The following is a 15000-nucleotide window of genomic DNA, read 5'->3' as shown; positions in this document are numbered from 1 at the left end:
GTAAACAAGGTCATCATAATAAAACAACAGGGCAGGACTCGCAGTAATGGGTATAAACTGGACAAATTTAGATTTAAGAAGGAAATAGGCAAGAATTGGTTTACTAATAGGGTGGTCGATGAATGGAATAAACTTAGTAACCATGTAGTAAGCGCTGAAACTATCAGTTGTTTTAAAAAACGATTAGACAACTTTATGGATGGGGATGACAGGTGGTGATGGATATGGAGCTGCCTAGTGTAGGCCTTATGGTCTCTTGCAGTCTCCTTTATTCTTATGGTCTTATGTTTTAAAATCTATAAAAAAAAATCTGTTTAAATCAAATAAATCTGATTTAAATAAAAAAAAAATCGATATTTTATATTAAAAAAAAAAAAAAAAAAAAAAAAAAGATCGCCAACCCTGGTGTCCACTAACCTCATACGATAATACCTGTTAAGTCTGGCTAAAATTGGCATTTCAAAGCATAACAGTGCCTTAAAAATAGTTTCTTATTTCACTATAAAAGTTTATATTAACTTATACTGCATCGAATAAATCAATAGTTGATATATTTGTCCTATATATAATGTTAAGTTTCTAGTTTTTATATATTTGTCCAATATAAAATGTTAGGTTACAAAGAAAGCAATGGCCTCCGCTAGCGGACTCAGGGATCTGGGTGCGCACGTCCTGTTTAATAGTAGTCCTTGATATATATATATATATATATATATATATATATATATATATATATATATATAATGTGCACATATATGTATATATGCAAAGTAGACAACTTGGACAAAGAAACTAACGAAGCAGAGCGCTTTCTTATATTACATCTGCAGTTGCACTGAAGATGTAATATACGAAAGCGCTCTGCTTCGTTAGTTTCTTTTTCCAAGTGGTCTACTTTGCATAAGTGAACACACGTACCCGTGTTCTTATTAGCATATGTATATATATGCACACACACACACACACACACACACACACACACACACACACACACACACACACACACATATATATATATATATACATTATATATGCATATAGATGTATATATATACATATATATATACATATATATGTATATATATATATATATATGTATATATCTAGGCATATATATGAATATGAATATATATGGATAAATATATATATATATATATATATATATATATATATATATATATATATATATATGTGTGTGTATATTTATATATATATATTACAGGTGAAAAATGTAATCACACATTTGTCAATCACGTAGAAACCACTGTTGGAGTAGAAAAGACTAGAAACGGGGAATCTATATATTTCGATTGCAAACTGCAATCCTCTTCAGTAGATACAATTAAGAGAGAGCGTGCTGCTTAAGTAGCACGCTTAACAAAAGAAAGGGGAACATGGGAAGAGGTCTCTACCCTCGGCTCACTCCGTATGTGAGGTCAGGAGGCAAATAATTTTTCAATAGGTTGGTGATGAAGAGTCCGGACATTATATCCGTAGACCATTGCCCCTTTGAAATATTCATATTGGGCTGATATTCAATGATAGTAGATTCTACCATTTTTCTCCTGAACTCACATCTGGATTTATAAATAAGCTCAGCTTTGTCCCAATCTAAACAATGTTTAAATTGCTTAACATGTTGGAACACAGCTGAGCTCTCTTGTCCATATTTAATGGAACGTTTATGTTCAATCATCCTAGTATTCAAATCCCTTCCAGTCTGTCCGATGTAAACTAAGTCACAACCTTTACATGGAATTGAATATACTCCTTGGCTCTGCTCTTCTTTTAACCTTTGGTGGACATTTACCACCTTTCTATTAATGGTGTTAGGGTAATAATTAAGCAAATTTAATTTGTCTTTGGGAAGAAACTTGCTCGAGGGAATGAATGATTCAGAAAAGGGAACGATTAAAGAGCTCTTGCTCAATGAAAAATTAGAGGAAGTGGAGGGTGGTGTTGAAAAAATGGGATCTCACCACCCCTACTTCCTCTCTCTTAATTGTATCCACTGAAGAGGATTGCAGTTTGCAATCGAAATATATAGATTCCCCGTTTCTAGTCTTTTCTACTCCAACAGTGGTTTCTACGTGATATATATATATATATATATATATATATATATATATATATATATATATATATATATATATATATATATATATATATATATATGTATATATATACATATATATGTATATACTATATATATATATACATTATATATATATATATGTATATGTATAACATATATGTATATATATATGTATAACATATATGTATATATATATGTATAACAAATATGTATATGTATATATATATGTATATGTATATATGTATATATATATATATATATATATATATATGTGTGTGTGTGTGTGTGTGTGTGTGTGTGTGTGTGTGTGTGTGTGTGTGTGTGTGTGTGTGTGTGTGTTTGTGTGTGTGTTTCCGTGTGTGTGTGCGTGTGTACGTGTGTGTGTGTGTGTGTGTGTGTGTGTGTGTGTGTGTGTGTGTGTGTGTGTGTGTGTGTGTGTGTGTGTGTGTGTGTTTATATATTCATTATCGAATTTCACTTTTATGTCATTTTGAATTGTCTCTTATTATTATTTTCTTATTCTATTTGTGAACAAATTTCATTGTGATATGTTAAATACTTAAATATATTGGCGTCTAATAGTCAATGAATTCTTGCATCTTCTCTCGAGTCTCACAGTTACATTGGTTAGTTATTTTTAAAAGTTTTTTATGTTTGTTCAATATTATTCATCCTGATTTAATAAATCTTTATTATCAAGTACCTACGAAAAACACAATTTTTTTTTGTTAATATCGAACATCACTAGTCTACGACAACAGAATCTGCTAAAGTTATATTCTATATAAACATATGTTATTGTATTATTTTTGTAAGACCGAATTAGGTCCAATCTATTTTCAGGTTTTGATGTTTGTTCCAAACATTATTTGTAAGATCGTATTCATGAATGAGTTCTTTAAATTCATTGACAAATGTTTGTGCTCTATCTTCTAATCATTAGGATGAAATCACTGAATATCTAAATTTGATTTAGATTGTTCGTTGTATCTAGTATTGTGTTAGATTCATAAATCTTTGGCTAGTATTTAGTTGTCTATATAGGACGGTTAACCCAATTGTTTTATTGGTATATAAAATAGATTACAGCTTGGACCAGTGGCAGAAAACAGCGGGTCATCATAAATGGTGTAAAATCTAAATTGAGGCGTGTTTCTAATGGAGTTCCCCAGGGCTCGGTTTTGGGTCCCTTTTTGTTCGTTATGTGCATAAACGACTTGGACAATGGGATTAATTATGGTGTTAGCAAATTTGTAGAAGAAACTAAAATAGGACGCCAAATTAGGTTAGGAGACGACGCCGAAATTCTGCAGAATGATCTTAATAAATTATTCACATGTCGATAATGTGAAAACCACAGTTGGAGCAAAAAAAAAAGACTGGGGACAGGGAATCTATATATTCCAATTGCAAACTGCTATCTTCTTCAATAGACACAAAAAATGGAAGAGTGAGTGCTACATAAGTAGCACCCTCGACAAGAAAAAGGGGAACATTGGGGGAGGTCTCTACCCTCGGCTCACTCCGTATGTGGGATCCGGAGACAAATGTCTTTTGACTAAGCTAGTGATGAAAAGTTCTGAAATTATGTCCGGGGACCATTGCCCCTTCGAAATGTTCATATTTGGCTGATATTCAATAATAGTTGCTTCAACCATTTTTCTCCTGAACTCACATCTAGATTTATAAATGAGCTCAGCTTTGTCCCAATCTAAACAATGGTTAAATTTTTTAACATGTTGGAACACTGCTGGCTGAGCTTTCTTGTCCATACTTGATAGACCATTTGTGTTCAATCAGCCTAGTATCCTAATCCCTCCCCGTCTGTCCGATGTAAACTAGGTCACAGCCTTTACATGGTATCGAATAAACACCCTGACTATGTTTTTCTTTCAATCTTTGGTGGACATTTACCATTTTTTATTAATGATGTTGGGGTAATAAATGAATTAAATTTGATTTTTTCTTGGGAAGAAAATTGGTTGAAGGAATAAATGAATCCGAAAAGGAAACGACTAAGGAGCTCTTATCCAATTTAAATTTAGAGGAAATGGAGGTGGTGTTGAAAAAAATGGATCTCGCTCGGCTGAGGGCTTCGACCAAGAACCAATCCGGATAAGCTAACTTGCTCAGTTAGGAATATATACATATACATACATACATATATATATATATATATATATATATATATATATATATATATATATGTGTGTGTGTGTGTGTGTGTGTGTGTGTGTGTGTGTGTGTGTGTGTGTGTGTGTGTGTGTTTATATACGTACATATATAAGTATATACATATATATACATTTATACAGCATATTTATATGTATATAGTTGTATATATATATATATATATATGTATATATATATATATATATATATATAAATGTACGTATATATGTATGTATATATTAGGAGAAAATGGCAGCAGATTGGAAGTGAGTATCAAGGGAGAGAGACCGGAGGAAGTTAATAGTTTTAGATACTTGGGTGCGTATGTGGTGGGATATGGAGGAATGGGGGTGGAGGTAGAGCGTAGATAGAGAGAAGCGAGTAAATGCCTTGGGTAATCTTAAAATGTCATGAGAAATAGACATTTGGGAATGGATGCTAAGAGGAGATTGTATGAAGGAGTGATTGTGTCGACAGCACTGTACGGGGCAGAAAAATGGAACATAAAAGAGGAAGAGAGAAGAAGTTTGAATGTGTTTGAAATGAGGTCTCTGAGAAGTATGATGGGGGTTACTAGGCTAGATAAAGTGAGAAATGAGGTGAGGAGGACAACAGGGGTGGAGAGGGAGTTGGGAGATAGGGTTGATGAAAGAGTATTGGAATGGTTTGGACACATGGAAAGAATGAGTGAAGAAAGACTAGTAAAAGAGGTGTGGAAGGCAGAGGTGGAGGGAGTGAACATGTGGGGGTGACCTAGGATGAGATGGGTGGATGGGTTAAAAGGGGCATTGGGAAAGAGGGGAATGTCTGTTGAGGAAGGACGGGAGAGGACATAATATAAGGGTGAATGGAGAATGGTTGTGTATGGATGATGTTGTGATTCATGAGGGTGAATGGGTGGGGGATGGGGTATGAGAGAGTATGTATGAGAAATAAATTGACGCAACCGAAGGGATTTCTTCCCGTCTTCTCCTTTTCTGCACGAGGGGATGGAGAGGGGGGAATCGCCGATTTAATGAAGCGGCCTTGTTGTGGATGTGCCGTGTCTTGCGAGACTGCTTCTGACCCAGGGCAGTGGACAAGATGCAGGGATGACCCGTCATCCAGGAGGTGTCAAGATAAGAGTGAGGGAAGAGAGTATAGGGGAGTGGAGTATGTAGGGGATGGAATGGGTTGGAGTGGCTTCTATGCCTTTGTTTTTTGGCTACATCCCATGTAAGGAGAAAAAGTCTTTGGTATATGTATATATTGGTGAAGAGAGTAAAGCACCAGACTCAATTTGAAGGGTTTACTAAGCCCGACGTTTCGATTCCCGTCCAGGAATAGTCTTCAGGGGATATAATGAGTTACATACAGTGAACTCGTTTTTATGTGGTCCAGGACGCAACTAGGAGAGAACCTTGGTGAAGTCCTCGCTCCATTAGTCATGAATAAATGTGTACAATTTAATGTACTAAAAATACAAGGAAATACACCAAGAGTGAGACAAAAACAACATACAATAAAAGTGAAACAAAAAGGTGACATGAGAAACACAGAAAGGTAACATGAGAGAAAAACAATAACATATAATAAAAGTGAAATAAAAAAAAAACTAACGAGAGAAACACAAAAAGGTGAAAACGCAAAAAGCTAACACGAGGAACAACCAAGAAGGTGGCGGACCAAGTTTCCCATCTCAAAGGATAAATAATCACGCGTGCAAATAGGTAACTATCATGTGAACACGTGTGGCAATAGATTTGCACAGAAGAGAGATATGAACAGGACAAAAATCGAGATTTCAATCTGTTGGCTGGGAAGGAACTGGGTGGGTCATTACCCTTGTGACCAAATTTCAAACAAAGCTAATTAAAACATACATCCATACATACATATACCAAAGGCTTTTACCCCTTTACATGGGAGGTAGCCAAAAAACAAAGGCATAGAAACCACTCCCACCCATTCCATCCCCTACATACTCCACTCCCCTCTACCCTCTTCCCTCCCTCTTATCTTGGCACCTCCTGGATGACAGGTCATTCCTGTATCTTGTCCATTGCCCTGGGTCAGAAGCAATCTCGCAGGACACAGCACATCCACAGCAAGGCCACTTCATTAAATCGGTGACTCCCCTTCTCCGTCCCCACACTAAGAAAAGAAGACGGGGAGAATTCCCATCGGGCTGCGTCAATTTATTTCTCATACATACTCTCTCACCCCACTCACCCTCATGCATCACAGCATCATCCATACACAACCATTCTCCATTCACCCCTATCTTCTATCCTCTCCTGTCCTTCTTCAACCGACATTCCCCTCTTTCCCAACGCCCTTTTTACCCCATCCATCCATCTCATCCTAAGTCGTCCACTCATGTTCACTCCTTCCACAACTGCTTTCCACACCTCTTTTACTAATCTTTCTTCACTCATTCTTCCCATGTGTCCAAATCATCCCAATACACTTTCATCAAACAGTAACTGGGACCTGGGTAAAAAAACAATAAGATAAAACACATTGATGAAAAAAACACAGTGATAAATAAACATGAAAAGGTATGTTGAACTGCAAAACATGATAAGTGTGTTAAGGGGAACTAGAAGAATGGGACCCAAGTGATCACTGAGAATAGGATGCCAAGTGCATCAAAAATCTACTTGAAAAAGAAGAGAAAGAGGGAACGAAAAAAACAACAACAGAAAAATAGGAGGGGGGAATATATACATATATATATATATATATATATATATATATATATATATATATATGCAATAAGAACACTAGGAACGTGTGTTTTATAAATGCAAGGTAACCACTTAAGAAAATAAACAAACGGATCAGAGCGCTTTCGTATATTACATCTTCAGTGTAAATTACCTTGCATATATATATATACACACATATATTATATATATATATATATATATACATATACATACATACATATACCAAGGCTTTTTCCCCCTTACAAGGGAGGTAGCCAAAAAGGAAAAGGCATAAAATAATTCCAACCCATTCCATCCCTGAATACACTCCACACCCCTCCACCCTCCCTCTTATCTTAGCATCTCCTGGATGACGGGTCATCCCTGCACCTTGTCCACTGTCCTGGGTCAGAAGCAGTGTCGCAGGACACAGCACATCCACAGCAAGGCTACTTCATTAAATCGGTGACCCCCACTCTCCGTCCTCCCATGCATAAAAGGAGAAGACGGGGAGAAATCCCTTCGGGCTGCGTCAAATTTTGCTCACACATACTACCCCCGCCCATTCCATCTCATGCATCACAACATCATCCAAATACAACCATTCTCCATTCACCCCTGTCTTCTGTCCTCTCCCGTCCTTCCTCAACAGACATTCCCCTCTTCCCCAAAGCCCCCTTCACCCCATCCATCCACCTCCCTCCACATCTGCCTTCCATACCTCTTTTACTAGTCTTTCTTCACTCATTCTTTCCATGTGTCCAAACCATCCTAATATTCTTTCATCAACCCTATCTCCCAACTCCCTTTCCACCCCCGTTCTCCTCCTCACCACCTCATTTCTCACTCTATCTAGCCTAGTAACCCCCATCATACTTCTCAGACACCTCATCTCAAACACATTCAAGCTCCTTCTCTCCTCCTCTCTTATGTTCCATGTTTCTGCCCCATACAGTGCTGTTGGTACAATCACTCCTTCATACAGTCTCCTCTTAGCATCCATTCCCAAATGTCTATTCCTCATTACACTCTTCAATCCACCAAGGCATTTACTCGCTTCTCTCAATCTACATTCTATCTCCACCTTTACTCCACCTTTTCCTGCCACATTTGCACCCAAGTATCTAAAACTATCCACTTCCTCCAGTCGCTCTCCCTTAATACTCACTTTCAATCTACTGCTACTTTCACCCCTTGTACATCTCATCACCTTATATATATATATATATATATATATATATATATATATATATATATATATACATATGTATATGTATATATATATATATATGTATATATATACATATATATATATATAAATTATATATATACATATATATACCTATATATATATATATATATATAAAGACAGACATACATACATATTGGTGTGTATATATATATATATATACATACAGATATGTATGTATATGTATATATATATAAATATATATACATATATATATATATATATATATATATACATATACATATATTGTCATGGGCTTGCTAGGTTTGGCCTGAGTTGATGGATTGTATGAAACTAATTTCGAGTGTAGGGGTAAGTCGAGTTTCAGTTCGGGAGCAAGCCCGTAACAATAAAGTGGAACGTATAGAGATTGTAGATAGATTAAGGTACGTTCCGATGAAAAGCTCTATATGAGACTAGATGTAAGCAAGATTATAAGAGAGGCTGGGTAAGATAGAAGTCTGCACGAAACTTAATAATCTATTTTTACTACAAGTGAAAAAATAAAGCTTTACTGTATTTACATTTACAAACATACACACGCAGTATTCTGAGGAATAACATAAATACACTTTCCTAATAAAAAGAAAACACACAACTCACAGTTCACCGAGTCTTAACAAACTTATATAATTCCAACAAAATAATTGATAACTCTATACAAGTTCAAGAGAATTGGTTTACACTAAATTTGCATATACTTGGTGCACAATTAATACCGAAGAAGGGGTGAGACCAGGTAGATGAAGTCCACAGGGGGGTTGTAGGTAAGAGAGAGTGTCGGCTGAGGGCCAGCCCCTTTATATAGTCGAGGGGGCGTGGCTAATTGTTTCATGGTCAAGTTTCGAGTCTAAACGTATGAAATACGTTGAGGGTGATTAGACGAATTTAAAACTTTGATAGCAGCAGGCGGGAGATTTGAGTCTCATTCGATTCACGGTATACATACATACATGTATATATATATATATATATATATATATATGTATATGTATATATACATATATATATATATATACATATATATATATACATATACATATATATATATATATATACATATACATATATATATACTCACTCACTCCGTTGGATCTTGAACCTCGTGTAGATTCTGGTCCGCCAACAGTAATCCTCTCCATACCCTTCGGTCCTGTGCTGCTTCCATCCAGGTTATTTTATTTATTCCTCTTCTGTCCATCTCCGCATCCACTCCATCTATCCATCTCATTCGAGGTCTCACTCTGGGTCTTCTTCCAGGCATTCTACCCATCACAACTCGTTTTGGAATTCTATGGTCCTCCATACGCGCCACATGCCCAGCCTATCTCAATTTTGTTCTACCTATAACATCTGTTATTTTCTCTTGTTTAGTTATTTCACTCAGCTCATTATTGTGTCGCCCTCTCCACCTATTCTCATTTTCATCAAAAACTGGTCCAGTAATTCGCCTCAATATTGTATTCTCAAACACCAGTAGTCTTTGTTCCATTTGTTTTGTTAAGCTCCATGTCTCACTGGCATATAAAATTATAGGTCGTAGAATTGTATTGTAGATTCTTAATTTTGTATTTCTTGGTATGCTTTTCTTCTTTAATATTGGTACAAGGCTAAAATAACATCTGTTTGCTGAAGCGATTCTTACATTTATTTCTGTCTTCATCTCGTTTCTATTTGTTACTGTTGCACCTAGATATCTGAAACTCTCTACCTCCTCTATTCTCTTGTCTTCGAAAAACACATCCTCTACGTTCCTCTCCTCTCTGCTCATATACATTAATTTGGTTTTATCGAAATTTATTTGCAGCCCAACTCTTTCTGCTGTCTCTCTTAGTGGGGTGATTAGATCTTTCAAATCATCTCTACTCTCGGCAATTAGGTCCACATCATCAGCGTATGTTAGACTATTGACCTTAATCTTGTCCAGTTTACATCCACCCTCTCTATTTATCATTGTCCTAGTTATTTTCTCCATCACCAAGTTAAACAGCAAACAAGATAACACACATCCTTGCCTCAAGCCATTATCGATTTCGAAACATTCCGAATATCTTCCATCAATCCTTACCACTGATTTTGTGTTCGTAAGACAGACTTTTATTAAACGTATTATCTTGTCCGGTATTCCAAATTCCTTTAGTATGCCTCATACACTCTGTCTGTATATACTGTCGTACGCTTGCTTGAAATCAAATATATACATATATATACATATATATATATGTATATATATATATGTATATATATACATATATATATATATATATATATATATATATATATATATATACATTTCTTTCTTTCTCTTTTTTCTTTTTTTGTTAACCACAAAGAAAATCGGAAAAAACCGTAATTCCCAAGCGCTTTCGTGTTATTCACATCTTCACGGAAATACAGATGAAATTAGTAGTACAATAAGGTTTATATGACAAGAGGCTAAACGCTTGAAAAAGGAACTGGCAATGCACAAAAAGTCACAAAAGAAAAAGAATAAATCTTAGAGAACAACACAAATCACCAAATTACTTTTGGTCACTTACAACCTGATTACAAATTTTGTTGATGATGAATTTATCTAATTTATAAATGCCACTACTGATATTAAGATTAGAACCTTCAGAATGTTTTATAATACTACTTTCTATAATGTTTCTATTGACAAATGAATTACAAGAAAAAATAGAGGAAGCATTAGTCCAATTAATACAATGATTGAAATCTTTCATGTGAACAAATAGAGCATTGGATTCTTGTGCTGTTTTAACACTATATTTGTGTTGTTTAATTCTGGTTGATAGTTCTTTGCCTGTTTGTCCAATGTAATACTTTTCACAATCTCTGCAGGGGATTTTGTATATGCAGCCATCTGAATCAACAGGTGAATTCTTAATTATTAATTTCTTAAATGTACATGGGTTATTAAAAGCTACTTTAATATTCCATGTTTTAAGTAGATGAGGAACTAGGATCACGTATATTTTAGTGATCATTCTGCATATGTATATATATATATATATATATATATATATATATATATATGCAATAAAAACACTAGGAACGTGTGTTCACAAATGCGTAAGTAACCACTAGGAAAAGTAAACTAACGAAGCAGAGCGCTTTCGTAGAATTACATCTTCAGTGCAGATACAAAGAAAGAATTATAAAATGAAGTAACAAGCTACAGAATATATGACTGAGTGAGACATGGTGAAGAGGGCATTCGGAGAGGTAGTGAATGAAATACACGTGATGTTTGAACCGTCCTGGTAACCAACAACTATGGGACAACTGCTCATAATATATATTACAATTTAAATAATTTTGAAATTTCATGAGAAATATAACTATCTAATTTGTACAAACCTTGATGGAGATTAACATTTATTCCCTTACTAGATTTGATCAAACTGCATTCAATTAAATTCTTTATGTTATGTTGTTGTATGTGATGACTTTAGCGTTATCCCAGTCAACTGGGTGGTTAAAATGGTTCATGTGGTTGAATATGCCGCTAGATTGGTTTCCCTCTCTAACGTATTTCTTGTGTTGATTGATTCGTGTTTTGAGTGTTTTAGCAGTCTGACCAACATAAAACTGATTACATGATTTAAAAGGTATTTTGTACACACACCCTTCATCAATATTAACAGAATTATCTATGAACAATTGTCTTACAGTGTTCTTATTGTTAGAAACTATATTATTTTTAATGTTGAATTTACGTAATATATTTGGAATGTTTTTCAGGCTCTCCTGGTACGGTAGAATTAGTAAGTTATTCATATTGAAAGTTTGAGTTGACCTAAGGCTATGAAATGTCCTTTTAGCACAATTGTAAGCCGTGTCAAGAACATGTGTGGGGTATTGTAGCTTAGTACCAATATCGTAAATACATCTTATTTCATTATCGATGTACTCGGGGCTGCAAATGTGTAGGGCCCTGAGGAACATCGAAGAAAAAACAGATCACTTTACGCCATCAGGGTGTGAAGAATAGTACTGTATATATGAACAAACATTGGTTGGTTTACGATATACACTAAACTTCAACTCACTTTCACGGCGGTAGATATTACAATCAAGGAAAGGCAAAATACCTTCACTCTCTATCTCCACCGTGAACTTAATGGAACTGACCAAATTATTAAGTTTACATAAAAAATCATTTACATTATCTTGAATGGGCCACAGACATAGGATGTCATCAATGTACCGCATCCATGTTATGTTGGGGGGAATGATCTTACTTAAAATTCTAGTTTAAAAAAACTCCATATATAAATTACTCAATACGGGGGAGAGAGGATTACCCATGCTCATGCCAAATTTCTGAGAATAAAATTTATCACTATATTGGAATTTACAATCTTTAACACACAATTTAATCAGTTCAATTAAGGTGTCTGAGGGTAATGGTAAATCGTGTTTATCTAACTCTTCCTTTAGATAGATTAAAAGGTCATCCAAAGGAACTTTCGTAAATAAACTAACAATATCATAACTTACCAATCTAAATTTATAACCTGGTTTTATCTCACCTAATTTGTTGATAAGGTCTAAATTATTCTTAACATGTGAAGTGGAAATAGTTCCAACTAGTGGACTAAGAATTGTTACCAACCATTTCAAAAGTTTATATGAAGTTGAACCTATTGAAGAAACGATTGGTCTTACCGGGTAATTTGGTTTATGTGTCTTAATTAAACCATACATGTAAGGCAAAGGAGGGCTAATAGAAATAAACTTTTTGATAAGTTCACTATTTCCACTTAACAATTCTTTTTTCTTATTGAAATGGCTATTCACTGATTCAGAAGGGTTCTTTAAAAGTTGGACATAAGTGTCTTGATCTTTAAGTAGTTCATCCATTTTGTTTAAATAATCATTTTTGTTCATAATTACTACGGCGTTTGATTTATCAGCTTTTGTGATATGTAAATTACTGTCCTTTTTGAGAGAATTGATAGCAATGTTGAAACATTCAGGACCGTTGGAAGGTACCTGATTTGCTAAAGTATCATAAACAATACCTTTGCATATATTAACATCATCTATAGGCAGATCTTTATCACACTTTAAATTACAAAAAGCTTTACCAATGTTAATGATGTTAGATGGATTTGAATTATTGGCAAAACTGAGCCCAAATCCTAACGCTGTGGATTGAGCCTTGGTAAGTGGCTTAGATGATAAGTTAACCACGAAATCTGGGTTAGCATGTTTGGCCCAGTCACTGTCATTAATGAGGACTAGTAATTTCATGTTTAACTTCCTTGTAAGGTACTCACACTCCATCCTCCTTTTTCCATAAAAATAGTCCAAAAGCACATCCTTGACATCAGATGATACACAACACTGGAATTTATGCAAACTAATACGCTTGATCCTAAAGGCTTCTTTGACTTCTAATTTGGCAATGTCGATTCGTTTCTTAAGAATGATGCGCTGAAAATCATCGAATGGGCGATCAGATATCTTCACAAGCCGTTGGGGTAAGACCGATTTGGGTAATACTTGTTCCTTCATGCAGTTTTGTAGAAACTGTAGACGTAGTCGCAGCTTATGGGCTTTAACCAAGGACCAGGAAAAGTCGTGTACATAAGGAGCAAGTCCAGGTTTCAGATGAGTAAAGTTCTCGAAGAATCGTGTGGTATCCATAATGCAATAAAAAACACTAAGAACGTGTTTTCACAAATGCGTAAGTAATCACTATGAAAAGTAAACTAACGAAGCAGAGCGCTTTCGTATAATAACATCTTCAGTGCAGATACAAAGAAGAAATAATAAAATTAAGAAACAAGGTACAGAATATATGACTGAGTGAGACATGGTGAAGAGGGCATTCGGAGAGGTAGTGGAAGAAATACACGTGACGTTTGAACCGTCCTGGTAACCAACAAATATGGGACAACTGCTCATGATATATATTACAATTTAAATAATTTTGAAATTTCATGAGAAATATAACTATTGAATATGCCGGTAGATTGGTTCCCCTCTCTAACGTATTTCTTGTGTTGATTGATTCGCGTTTTGATTGATTTAGCAGTATGTCCAACATAAAACTAATTACATGGTTTGCAATGTATTTTGTACACACACCCTTTATCACTATTAACAGTGTTCTTATTGATAAAAACTACAATGATGTATATATTATGAGCAGTTGTCCCATACTTGTTGGTTACCAGGACGGTTCAAACGTCACGTGTATTTCTTCCACTACCTCTTCCAATGCCCTCTTCACCATGTCTCACTAAGTCATATATTATGTACCTTGTTTCTTCATTTTATAATTCCTTCTTTGTACCTGCGCTGAAGATGTAATTATACGAAAGCGCTCTGCTTCGTTAGTTTACTTCTCCTAGTGGTTACTTACGCATATATATATTTATATATATATATATATATATATATATATATATATATATATTGATATCTGTATATATATATATATATATATACATATATATGTGTATATACTGTATATATACATGTATATATGTATACATATATATATTTTCATATATACATACACACACACACACACACACACACACACACACACACACACACACACACACACACACACACACATATATATATATATATATATATATATATACATGCATATATATATATATATATATATATATACACACATATGTGTATATATATATATATATATATATATATATATATATATATATATATATATATATACACATCTACGTATGTAAAAGTAAGTTTCAACATTAATTTTATCTCACACTAATCACCGCAATATCCTCTGG

The 15000-nt window shown here is 34.6% G+C and overlaps 1 protein-coding gene across 1 annotated transcript in view; it reads right to left on the bottom strand.

Annotated features, from left to right (window-relative positions):
• The window catches only part of LOC143036682 (uncharacterized), a 38195-nt gene that overhangs the window by 20383 nt on the left and 2812 nt on the right, over positions 1-15000 (bottom strand). The gene's annotated exons all lie outside the window — the stretch shown is intronic.

The sequence above is a fragment of the Oratosquilla oratoria genome, chromosome 21, assembly GCF_046742065.1.
Source record: "Oratosquilla oratoria isolate Oo_2021 chromosome 21, ASM4674206v1, whole genome shotgun sequence".
NCBI classification, from domain to species: domain Eukaryota; kingdom Metazoa; phylum Arthropoda; class Malacostraca; order Stomatopoda; family Squillidae; genus Oratosquilla; species Oratosquilla oratoria.
The sequence above is the reverse complement of the archived record's forward strand: the minus strand, read 5'-3'. Positions and strand labels throughout refer to the sequence as shown.